Consider the following 13,722-nt stretch of genomic DNA (forward strand, 5'->3'; position numbering starts at 1 on the left):
CGCATCTATATCGCATTGATCGCATTCGCGATTTTCACCCATCTCTACTCATGACTATCGCTAAAAAAAACCAAGACGAAATCATTGACATTATGCGCTGAGAAATCCTCAGAACATCATATTTCCTGAAAGTGCTACGAATTCACTAGGTAGGAACATATTTTTTATATCGCACCCTAGAGGCATTATAAAAACAGATGAAAGGAAGAATTGAATGACTTTCTAATTTACCTCTAAAGACATAGTACGCTTCGCCATTTATCTAACGCGGTTGAACACTTCTGATCATTCACATGATTATCATAGTAGCATTAATGATTGAGAACGTAAAACCACTTACAATCCAATTAAAAATGCTATTCGTGCAAAGTACTTGAGCGTTCAGCCAAATAATGAAAAGACAATTGATTTCTTCTGAGTTTAATACCTATTACATATCACAAAAAAGTCATTCGCGAAATTATACCGTGTGTATATAAGTATTTGGTCACAAGGTTTTAGTATTAAGAAAATATATTATTTTTTAATGAAACCGCCAAATATTGAATAAAAAACGTCATAAACTAAACGTATATGAACATTTCTGTATGAAGAGAGATGATAATCATTGCAGGAATAAAGTAGGTGAACATTGAATTTCATTACATCAAACCAATAAAGCAACAATATTAGTCAAAAGAAGTGATTACAGCATAAAGTATAGGGTATAATTTGAGTAATATAGGGAATGGTTAATAAAAAATTAAAATGAAAATCTCTTAAAAACTAAGAAGCTTTGACTTTCTACTTCAACGCAAAAAATAGGTATTTGAGGACATAAAATACGGTTTGAGGACTACATCAAGCACTAAATTATACAAATATAGCACCGAAATTATAAATACAAGCATAAATACTATTATAGCGCATAAGATATTCATTTCCCCATGAATTAACTCAGGCCGATTGTTGACGTTTCCATGGGTGCATTCGTACGAAAAGAGTTAGCTCAGAGTTGACGCGTTCGCACATTGCAGATAATATTTAATTGATTCTGAGCGATTTTTCGGTGCAATAAAAGGCACTGCATATTCTGATTGAAGAATAACATCAAATCCATTGAATTGTGAAGACACAAACCAGGAAACATCGCGGAAAGCGCTGTTTCGGCTGAAGATATCTTCCCGAGTAATATTGGTTCTTCCATACTTATTCTGGGATATCTCCCAGAATAAAATTTGGATCCTGCTCGTTGAGGGTTGTATTTTCTTATGAGAACTACTGAGATATTGTTCGAGAGTGACAGTTTCCTGAGAGGGACATCAATTTCTGCTCGATTTCCACTGGAATACCTGCCTGACTGAGACTTGGATATTCTCCGGAGGATTACAGAAATATTTTCCTGAAAGTAATAGGTTCCTGGGCGGGATTTTGTATTGTTCTGAGTTTACTGAGAATAGGATATTCTCCTCAGAATTACCGAGATATCTTCTTGTCTCAGCTTCCTGAAGTGAGAACTACTGTGATATTTTCCTGAAAGTGATAGCTTCCTCAGCGGGGCTTCGATATCTTCTTGAGTACAATTGGAAGACCTACGATACTGAGAATTGGATATTCTCCAGATAACTACCGGGATATCTTCCTAACAGTCAAGACATCCTAAATAGTGTTTGGTATCTTCCAGAGTGAAGCATCTTTGTATTCAGCTGAAGAGAATGGGGAAGATTTTGTGTAAGTACATCACTGATTTATTCGGCGTAAATGTCTTTGACGTATTCGATGCTCCAGGAAAATCAGAAACACACATATTGTGAAAAATAATTGATTATCAGTTATATGTAGTCAGATTATGGGCATTTTACATGTTTTTATGTATGGATTATAAGACTATGGGACTCTAAAATGCTTCTTATCTGCAGACATGTTTCTATTTTACCTTCTTTAAAAGAATATCTATAATAAGAGTGAGTGGAATTGCTAGAATTTTCAAATTACTTAAGATTTTAATCAAATTCAAGTATAACATATATTTCTTAGACTTAAAAAAATTCCATTTGACTGGAAATCGAAGAAGGGACCTTTGGTTGTCCGAAAATTAGGCCATCAAGATAGCGTAGTGGTCTGCGTGGCGGCTCGGAAAGCCATAGGTCCAACGTATCAAAAAATTAAAATGGAATTAAAAATTGAGAAATCTAATCATAAACGTTTTCTTATTCTTTTCTCAGTTTCCATAGACGATTTGGAAGAGGTGGGCCCTTACCGGTACCATGTAAACATATGGCGTAAGTAAAACCTCTGGGTTATAATAGCAATAATACAATATATGTTATAAAGGATAGCACCAAGCATACATAATCGTTGGCTTATCAATAACGCGAGTTTTTTCTTAATTACAGGCGAGAGTAAAGAACAACCTACAATAGAGCAGGAAACTCTCGATAAAAAGTAAGTGAATTATTTGCCTATCATTATAGAGTTAAATAGGCATCAAAATTATGCATTGAAACAGAACTAGACGGTAAATGACTCATAAAATATTAATGCTTACTCAAAAACCGATCAGAAATTATCATCAAAATATACAATTACTGGAACGCTTTAGATTTAAATCAACAATAATTATTATTCATGTATTCAAAGTTATTAAATTTGAGCTTGAAATAATAAGTAGCTTGATATCATTATAAAATTGCTAATAAGAGTTTTATATTTCACTCGAACAGAAAGCCGAAAGGTTCATCTAGGACACTGATATCTCGGTTGCGTTCGGCATTCTCCTGCCTTCGTCGGGAAAGACCTGAAGTAATAGAACAAAAACCGGCAGGTAAAGCCCTATCCACTCTGTCAATACGATTAGAATTATCTTTCTTACAGCATTTATCGCAGTGCTATACCTTAAGTCGTGGAACTTAAAAGAACATTTTTTAATCATTTTGATGGAATTAAGCGGCGAGTTAATCTCTAATTCTGGCACACTAAAATAATTTTATCAAAGAGCAGTATTAACATTTCAAAGATATCGTATCGTTAGTCATGTTGGTAGTATTCATTATGATAATTTCAGTTATGTTCAAGCACGGACACCCATGACTTAAACATTTCTAGGTTACCCGGGCGGGACCTAAACCCGCGACCTTCCAATAGGCCCTGACCTGTTAACCTGTAGGTCGCGGATTCGAGTCCCGCCTGGTTGAGTTACCTCTATGAAGCGTATGGGTGTCCCTACATGAACAATCGTAAATTTTGAACGTATTCGATGTAAAATTCTATTCAGATCTGTTTTCAGGGTATGTGGAAATAAATAGATAAAATATGTCGGGGAATGTTGATTTTGGACTACATAGAAGCTTATTTTGAATGCTTTATTTTTTCAGTTGCAGAAATGCCTCTTTACTCCATCCTCAAGCACAGCACAACCAAATACACGCCATGGCCAGAGATTTCACGTAATTATGCCCTTTACTTTTGTATTTTAAGTATTTTTCCTAAAAAAACAGTTTCCAAGGATAAATGAAATCCATCCTAAAGGGTTTGATATGATGGGTGAGGGTAGATCACACGTTAGTCTACACTGCAGAAGTGTAAATATCACAAATTAATCGTTGGGGGTTCAATCACTCACCTTGGGAACCATTTGTTCAGTATGGATTAATTATAGGGGGGAAATGATTATGGGAACCTTCAGCTCGAAACCGCCCACTAAGCTAAGTCGATCTCCTGAATTCTAATCATGTCACATGAATACTGAAAATACATGAATATTGTTTATTTTTCACTTATGCGATTTTCTAAGAACTATAAGTATTGCTCAACATAATAGACCGACCCTCTTACTAATTTTTTTAGGGGTGTGCCTCTTACGGCTCTTTAACGATGTCACCGCTGGGGCCGTAGCTTTATTAATCCGCCCCTGAGTTGCATGCAAACTGTCCTGCCAATATCTCCCCATCAAGCGTTAAATAATGATTTTGTTTTCATTTCAGGGAATATGACACCAATTGGCAGGGAAACTTCCGTTTGAGCTTCAGCTACGGATGCTCTGCGTTGGAGAAGGCTACCAAGACTACCAAACTGGCAAAAATGTGACACCATCTAGTCACACCTATGAAGAACATGGGTTACAACGTGACTTGTTTTAATTGGATTCATTTCAACGGTTTTATTGCACTTGTAAACCTTTGGAGCTGTCTACCAAAATGTTTGAAGGTGTACAACGTTTGCGTCTATTGTGAAACTAACTCAACAACATTATTGCAAAGTGACGACGGTGAATTAATAAATATTTGGACATTAAAATCCGAAATATGGGTCTCTTCTGAGACTTTCAACTCCATATGCATTTTTATTATTTCCTAGAATAAAAGGACAGTAAACGGACTAAAGCAAAAATTTCCAATATGATTAAGACAAAAAACCCTTTATAGGGTCATTCATAAATAATTTATGACATAGAAATGGAAATGAGGTAAGGTTTATCATGAAACTAGATCGGTATTGGAGAAACCAAGAGACAAACATTTTGCAAAAAAAAAAAAATCGACTCGCCGACCAAATTAGACTACAACAGGCTTTCTCAATAGTTTTATGACTGATCGCTCTAAATAAACTCAATTATTTACCTCTACAGAATGTCACCTTTTTGGCAAGTGTTACTGCAAAGAAGGATTCTTCATGTAGGTAGTGGCAGATCTATTTGGGTTGGGGAAGCTGAGGAGGCTTTTGCGTCCACCATTCGGCCGAAATATGTACCCGATAAAATCTAAATTTCTGATGGTCAACCTCATCTAAAATGTATTTTGTTATATTTTCGAGTATTTACCTGCTTTAACGAATACAAATAGAAATTGTATTTTTAAATTTAGGGCCTAATTTACAGGATTTAGTGCTAATAAAAAACCTCATTCACGTGCATAGTAGCAATTTTCAATCCAAGAATTAGCGTAAAACATTGGTTTTCGAGAGTTAAAAAGCAAAATTTTCCATTATTCCCGACCAGCTTCGAATGTGAGGAATATTTAATTCCCCCGATAAAATACTGCCCCCATTCCCTTAGGTCTAAACGTCGTTTTTCTACTGTACAGAGGTATAACTGATATAAATCTTCTGTTATTCATTTTACTTTGGCTCATTATCGGTGACGACTCGCTATCGCTGTCGTAACATGTCTTCATCGAAGTTGAGGTACTTTATTTGAATTTCAGTATCTTATTTTATCGATGAATTACCGAAATACATCCGTTTTTGAGTGTGAAAAAGCTCAAATTTCCAAAATTTCCGAACCTCCGGGGAAATCCCGAAAGGCGTTTGAAAACCTAAAGAATGAGAAATTGGATTATTAATGATAGGTACCATCTTCTAATCCTTTTAATGTAAGATTCAAACGATAATAGTGTCACCGGTTTTTCACCAGGGTTAACGAAAAAATTACGAATATTAAGTTCGTACTCAAAAGAATTCAAACGGATCTGCCACTGGGTCATGCTGTCCTTAAGTTTCGATGTACAAGTCGTTCAACGCCATCGCCCTCGGGAACACCGTGGAATAGTGAACATGACAACAGGTAGGGTGCATAAAAGTAACTCAATCTACATAATTACCACGGCACAACATAGAACATTAACGAAACAGTACGATTATTTGTCGGTGGAAATGTATCAGGTGACCCGGTAAGAAACCAAAGACAAATTCATAGACATTATACTCTGGTAATACCTCAGATCAAGATCACCTCAAGTCATCATCATTTTTAACAGATAAAATTACAATAGAATGACTTTCTAACTAACCTGCAAAGAAAAAGTAAGCCATGTCTTTTAAAACATTCATTCGAACACTTATGTGCACACAGATGATTATCATAGCAGCTTTAATGATATAGAACATTAAATAACTTTCAAACCAATTAAGTAACAAAATGCGTGCGTAGTATACGAATGTTCAGCAAAATTATGAAAATATAATTGCTTTCTTTTGAGTTTTAAACCTATTACATTACGCAAAACACATATTTTATATATATATATATATAAGTATCCATTATTGCCTCCCTCCCTCCCACCGACTCCGCCCTCAACCTCCACACCCTCGAATTGGCGTGCATTTGGCACTTTCAAGCCAATAGTTTCCCGGGTTTGAACGTTGCATCCTAACCCCTATTCCTAACTCCCCCCTCCCCATACACCTCTCCCCTTACCCCTCTTTTTCCTTTTTCCAACCCTCTCCTTTCCTCACCATTCATTCTTCAGCTGACGAAGAAGCCGGAAGTGCTTCGATAGCTTCAAGTTTATTTATCCAATGTGAGTGTTTCTTTTTTGTGTCTCTGTGTGTATTGACATTAACTTAAATTATTTATATATATATATATATATATATATATATATATATTCAAATGACGATGAAAATTTTGAAATAATAACAAAAAATATTTCATTTTAAAACGATACTACCAAATATATAATAAAAAACGTCATAAATCCTACGGATATGAACAATTTTGTATAAAAAGAAATTATTAACATAGCAGCAATAACGCAAGAGATCGTTGAATTTTATTTCTGCCAAAGCAATGAAGCAACGAAATAGATCGAAAGTAGTGAATAGTGCATAGTCTAGGGTGGAATTTGAGTAATGTAGGGAATGGTTATAAAAATTAGAATAAATATCTTCAAAAACCAGGGAATCTCTTTTCAGCATCAACTTTAAATATAAGTATATCAAAAGATAAAACTCAACTCAGCACCGCCTAAGTTGCTAAAATAAACAAATATAAGCTTAAATTATAAAGGCAAGCATATCTTCTATGATTGCGCATTAAATATTCATTTCCCCATGAATTCGCTCAAGCCGATTGTTGACGTTGCCATGGGTGCATTCGTACGAAAAGAGTTAGCTCAGAGTTGACGCGTTCGCACATTGCAGAGAATATTTAATTGATTCTGAGCGATTTTTCGGTGCAATCAAAGGTACTGCTCATTCTGACTGAAGAGTAACAACTACTTCATTGAATTGTGAAGACACAAACCAGGAAACGTCGCGGAGAGCGCTGTTTCGGCTGAAGATATCTTCCCGAGTACTACTGGTTCTCCCATAATTATTCTGGGATATCTCCGCGAATACAATTTGGATCCTGCTCATTGAGGGTTGTATTTTCTTGTGTGAAATACTGAGATATTGTTCGAGAGTGACAGTTTCCTGAGCGGGACATCAATTTCCGCTCGAGTTTCACTGGAATACCTGCCTGACTGAGACTTGGATGTTCTCCGGAGGATTACAGAAATATTTTCCTCAACTTGATAGGTTCCTGAGCGGGAATTCGTATTGTTCTGAGTTCATTAAGAATTGGATATTCTCATCAGAACTACCGAGATATCTTCTTGTCTCAACTTCCTAAAGTGAGAACTACTGTGATATTTTCCTGAAAGTGATAGCTTCCTCAGCGGGGCTTCGATATCCTCTTGAGTACAACTGGAAAACCTACGATACTGTGACTTGGAAATTGTCCAGAAAACTTCCGGGATATCTTCCTAACTGTGAAGGCATCCTGAATAGAGTCTTCGGTATCTTCCAGAGTGCAGCATCTTTGTATTCAGCTGAAGAGAATGGGGAAGATTATGTGTAAGTACACCTATTTTTTCATTACGAGCAAATGTCTTTGACGCATTCGATGCCCCAGGATAATCAGACACCCAAATTAATAGTGAAAAAATAAGTGATTATCAGTTAAATAAAAATAAAACAATGGGACTATAAAATTTTTCTTTGCAATAGACAGGTTTCTATTTCACCTTCTTTAAAAGAATATCTATTTTAACAATAATTGGAAAGGTAGAATTTTCAATTTAGTTAAGATTTTGATCAAATCAAAGTAGAAAATATGCTTCCTTGGATTAAAAAAAATCCCTTGAACGGGGAATCGAAGCAGGGACCTATGGTCTTCAGGAAATTAGGGAATCAAGATAACACAGTGGTCTGCCTGGAGGCTCAGAAAGCAATAGGCCCACGGTTGAATTTCCCCTCCAGGGAATTTTTCCTATTGATACATTACATGACTTTTACCGCCATTCAGGCGGTATGATTGAGAATTATCATAAAATTAAAATGGAATTACAATTAAATTGAGGAATCTAATCAAAATCCTTTTCATTCTTTCCTCAGTTTCCATAGACGACTTGGAAGAGGTGGGCCCTTACCGGTACTATGTCAACATATGGCGTAAGTAAAACCTCTGGGTTATATTAGTAATGATACAATATATGTATAAAAGATAGTACCAAGCATATGTAATCGTTGTCTTATCAATAACGCGACTTCTTTCTTATTTACAGGCGAAAGAAAAGAACAACCTACAATAGAGCCGGAAACTCTGGTTAAAAAGTAAGTCTATTATTTGACTATCATTATAGAGTGAAATGGGCATCAAAATTATGCATTCACAAAGAAATAAACGGTTAAAGATTCATAAAATATTAATGGTCAATCAAAAACCGTTCAGAAATTATCATCAAAATATATAATTACTCAAAAGCTATACATTTATATCTACAGTAATTCCTGTTCATATATTCAAAGACATTATTATTGAAATTGAGCATAAAATAATGAATAGTTTTATTTCATTAGAAAATTACTAACAAGATTTTTCTAATTCACTCGAACAGAAAGCCGAGAGGTTCATCTAGGAGACTGATATCTCGGATGCGTTCGTCATTGTGTTTCCTTCGTCGGGAAAGGCCTGAAGTAATAGAAGAAAAACCGGCAGGTAAAGCCCTATCCACTCTGTCAACACACTTAGAATTATGTTTCTTACACCATTTATCGCAGGGCCATACCTTAAGTCGTGGAACTTAAAAGAACATTTTTCAATCCGTTTATTGGATATAAGTTGGGAATTATTCCCGAATTGCGGTACAATAAAATATATTTTTCGGAGAGGAGAATTAACATTTCATAGATATCGTGCCATTAGTCATGTTGGTAGTATTCATTATGATAATTTCAGTTATGTGAAAGCACGGACCTCCATGACTTAAACAGTTCTAGGTTACCCGGGCGGGACATTAACCCGCGACCTTCGAAAAGGCACTGATCGATTAACCTGAAGGTCGCGGATTCGAGTCCCGCCTGGTTAAGTTACCTCTATGAAGCGTATGGGTGTCCGTACATGTACAATCGTAAATTTGTAGCATATTCAATGTAAAATTCTATTCAGATCTATTTCAAGGTATGTGGAAATAAATAGATAAAATAATGTCTGGGAATTTTGATTTTTGGGCTACATAGATATCGAATGCAAAACATTGAAGCTTATTTTGAATGCTTTATTTTTACAGCAGCAGAAAGGCCTCTTCGCTCCATCCTCACGCACAGCCCAACCAAATACGCACCACGGCCGGAGATTTCACGTAATTATGCTCTTTAATTTTGTATTTTAATAATTTTCCTTAAAAAAAACAGTTTCCAATGATAAATTAAATCCATCCTAATGGGTTTGACATGATGGGTGAGGGTAGATCACATGTTAGTCTACACTGAAAAAGTGTAAATATCATAAATTAATCGTTGGGGGTTCAATCACTCACCTTGGATACCATTTGTTCAGTATGGATTAATTATAGGAGGGAGATTAGTATGGGAACCTTCAGCTCGAAACTGCCCACTAAGCTAAGTCGATCTCCTGAATTCTAAACATGTCACATGAATACTGAAAATACATGAATATTGTCTATTTTTCACACATGCGATTTTCTAAGAACTATAAGTATTGTTCAACATAATAGACCGACCCTCTTAGTAATTTTTTTAAGGGGTGTGCCTCTTACGGCTCTTTGACGATATCGCCGCTGGGGCTGTAGGTTTATTAATCCGCCCCTGAGTTGCATGCAAAGTGTCCTGCCAGTATCTCCCCATCAAGCGTTAAATAATGATTTTGTTTTCATTTCAGGGAATAAGGCACCAATTGGCAGGGGAACTTCCGTTTGAGCTTCAGCTGCGGATGCTGTGCGTTGGAGAAGGCTACCAAAACTACCAAACTGGCCAAAATAGGACACCATCTAGTTACACCTATGAAGAACATGGGTTACAACGTGACTTGTTTTAATTGGATTCATTTCAACGGTTTTATTGCACTTGTAAACCTTTGGAGCTGTCTACCATAATGTTGGAAGGTGTTTAATGCTTGCGTCTATTGTGAAATTAGCTCAACAACATTATTACAAAGTGACAAAGGTGAATTAATAAATATTTGGACATTAAATTCCGAAATATGGGTCTCTTCTGAGACTTTGAACTCCATATGCATTTTTATTATTTCCTAGAATAAAAGGACAGTAAACGGACTTACGCAAATATTTCCAATGTGATTAAGACAAAAAACCCATTATAGGGTAATTCATAAATAATTTATGACATAGAAATGGTAATGAGGTAAGGGTTATCATGAAACTTGATCGGTATTGGAAAAACCAAGAGACAAATATTTTACAAAAAAAATCGACTCGCCGACCAAATTAGACTACAACAGGCTTTCTCAATAGTTTTATGACTGATCGCTCTAAATGAACTCAATTATTTACCTCTACAGAATGTCACCTTTTGGGCAAGTGTTACTGCAAAGAAGGATTCTTCATGTAGGTAGTGGCAGATCTATTTGGGTTGGGGAAGCTGAGGAGGCTTTTGCGTCCACCATTCGGCCGAAATATGTACCCGATAAAATCTAAATTTCTGATGGTCAACCTCATCTAAAATGTATTTTGTTATAATTTTGAGTATTTACCTGCTTTATCGAATACAATTAAAAATTGTTTTTTACATTTAGTGCCTAATTTACACGATTTAGTGCTAATAAAAAACCTCATTCATGTGCATAGTGGCAATTTTCAATCCAAGAACTAGCGTAAAACATTTGTTTTCGAGAGTTAAAAAGCGCAATTTTCCATTATTCCCGACCAGCTTCGAACGTGAGGAATATTTAATTCCCCCGATAAAATACTGCCCCCATTCCCTTAGGTCTAAACGTCGAAATTATTATGGGAACCTTCAGCTCGAAACTGCCCACTAAGCTAAGTCGATCTCCAGAATTCTAATCATGTCACATGAATACTGAAAATACATGAATATTGTCTATTTTTCACACATGCGATTTTCTACTCGCGGCTGAGCTTAAAGCCACCGAGTGCGTCCACCGGGTTGCGGATGGTGGGTCGACCTTTAGATATAGAGGTTAGCTGCGAGATAAGCGAGTTCTCTCGTCGAATAAGCAGTCGTGGACAAAAAGCGGCGGTATTCTGAGGGGGTATTGGGCTACCCTTGGGTAAGGTAGACCATTTAAAAGATACCAAAACCTGTGAAGATACCGTGACTTGGCGACTGGGGGCCGCCAACAATTATGCCTCTCATCACCCGGTGGAGAGGGCAGCAGCTCTTCTTCGCATGTGCGAAGGTGGAGACCATACTGGTCGGTACAGCGACAGTAATTTCACTACGGGCGTGGTAACATTTACTTTAACGGCTGTAGTACTGCGATGTGGAAGGCAAGGGGAAACCACCACATTATCATCCCGAGGAGTCACAGCTACTCCACTCAATTTATATAATGACATGATGGAATTCTCTCGGGTAAAATATTCCGGAGGTAAACTACTCCCCCATTCGGATCTCCGGGCGGGGACTTCCCGAGAGGGTACATCGGTCAAACGAGATAGAATGTTACGGATAGGAGCTGGAACGTCAGATCACTTCGTACCTGCGGTAAGCTAGAGAACTTGAAGGTGGAGATGCGCAGAATGAACCTCGATGTATTAGGCATCAGCGAAATGAAGTGGCCCCAGGAAGGAGACTTTTGGAGTGGAAGCTACAGAATGATACACACGGGATCAGCTAAATGGTAATGCTGGAGTAGGCATAATGCTTAGAAAGAGCCCCGGGATGCGTGTTAAAAGCTACCTGCAGTTTAATGAAAGGATAGTAATGGTGAAGATAGATACTAAACCCGTAGCTACTGTAGTGGAACAGGTTTACATGCCTACGTCAGATTATGAAGACGAAGAAGTAGAAGATGTCTACCAAGATATAGCGGAAGTTATCAAGCAGGTAAGAGGGGAAGAAAATCTTATTATTTTAGGTGACTGGAACGCCGTCGTCGGCGAAGGTCAAGACGGAATAATAACTGGGAAATATGGGTTGGGTAACCGAAATGAAAGAGGAGGAAGGCTACTTGAATTCTGCACGGAGCACAGGCTAGTGGTTGCCAACACTTTATTCAAAAATCCCCTGCGAAGAAGATACTCGTGGAAGATTCCAGGAGACCGTATAAGATTCCAAATCGACTACATTCTAGTGAAACAAAGATTCAGGAACCAGGTGAAGGACTGCAAAAGTTATCCAGGGGCAGATATTGATAGTGACCATAATTTAGTTATGATGAAATGCCACCTTAAATTTAAAAAGTTGAAGAAAGCCGTGAAAAACATATGGCAGGTTGAAAAATTGATGGAGGTTCAGCATCAACTGGCTTTTAAAGAGGCTGTAGAAAATAAAATAGGGGAGGATACGACCAACAAACCAATGGAAGAGAGTTGGAAAACTATTAGAAGTGGTCTGCAGGCGGCAGCTGAGGAAGTTCTTGGTAAAAGAAGAGTCGTTATGAAAAAACCATGGATCACGCAGGAAGTAGGTATTAGATCTCATTGAAGAAAGAAGAAAATACAAGGCTGCGAAAACAGAGGAAGGACAGAATCGTTACAAGAGAATAAGGAACGAAATATGTCGTAAAGCGCGGAAGGCTAGAGAAACGTGGATGAAAAGCATTTGCGAAGACGTGCAAAACAATCTTAAACATGGAAAAGTAGAGGCCGCTTATAGGATAGTGAGGAACCACTTTAAGGAAAGGGGCGTAAGATGTAATACCCTAAGGGACAAAAACGGAGAACTATTGATTGAAAACGAAGAAAAAGGGAAGAGATGGAAGGAATATCTGGAAGATTTGTACAAAGGAAGTCGCCTCAGAACGAATGCTATCGAAAACGAGAGGGAAGTGGATACCGATGACATGGGAGCCCCAATTTTAAGATCGGAAATTGATGCGGCTGTAAGAGACCTCAGGATAAATAAAGCGTCTGACATTGATGACATTCCTGCAGAGCTAATTAAAAATTCAGGAGAGAAGACGTTGAACCAGCTATACAAAATCATCAGTGAAACGTATACGACAGGTGAGATACCAAAGGATTTCGAGAGGAACATTATAATCCCTATTCCTAAGAAGAAAAGAGCGGAGAAGTGCGAAGATTTTAGGGCCATAAGCCTTACTACACATGCGTCAAAGATGCTGACAAGGATCATCTATAGAAGAATAGAACGAACAGCAGAAAAGTACTTGGATGAGGACCAATTTGGATTCAGAAAAAACAAAGGCACAAGGGAAGCAATATTGGCCCTAAGACTGCTCATAGATAAGAGAATGGAAAAGAACAAGCCAACATTCGTCGCGTTTGTGGACTTAGAGGAAGCATACGAATTAGGTTCGTACGAATACGAATTAAATTACGAATATTAGGCTCGTACACAAAAGAATTCAAACGGATCTGCCACTGGGTCATGCTGTCCTTAAGTTTCGATGTACAAGTCGTTCAACGCCATCGCCCTCGGGAACACCGTGGAATAGTGAACATGACAACAGATAGGGTGCATAAAAGTAACTCAATCTACAAAATTACCACGGCACACCATAGAACATTAACGAAACAG

General features: G+C 37.4%; 1 protein-coding gene and 2 long non-coding RNA genes across 4 annotated transcripts in view; 2 read left to right on the forward strand and 1 right to left on the reverse strand.

Moving 5' to 3' along the window:
- The window catches only part of LOC124161226 (adenylate cyclase type 8-like), a 425,580-nt gene that overhangs the window by 162,267 nt on the left and 249,591 nt on the right, over positions 1–13,722 (reverse strand). The gene's annotated exons all lie outside the window — the stretch shown is intronic.
- Positions 1,427–2,409, forward strand: LOC124161231. Its single transcript, XR_006865350.1, has 3 exons — positions 1,427–1,710; positions 2,205–2,261; positions 2,376–2,409. It is a non-coding gene; the product is annotated as an uncharacterized LOC124161231 (long non-coding RNA).
- Positions 7,262–8,728, forward strand: LOC124161230. Its single transcript, XR_006865349.1, has 4 exons — positions 7,262–7,593; positions 8,134–8,190; positions 8,304–8,352; positions 8,637–8,728. It is a non-coding gene; the product is annotated as an uncharacterized LOC124161230 (long non-coding RNA).

The sequence above is a fragment of the Ischnura elegans genome, chromosome 6 (assembly GCF_921293095.1).
Source record: "Ischnura elegans chromosome 6, ioIscEleg1.1, whole genome shotgun sequence".
NCBI classification, from domain to species: Eukaryota; Metazoa; Arthropoda; class Insecta; order Odonata; family Coenagrionidae; genus Ischnura; species Ischnura elegans.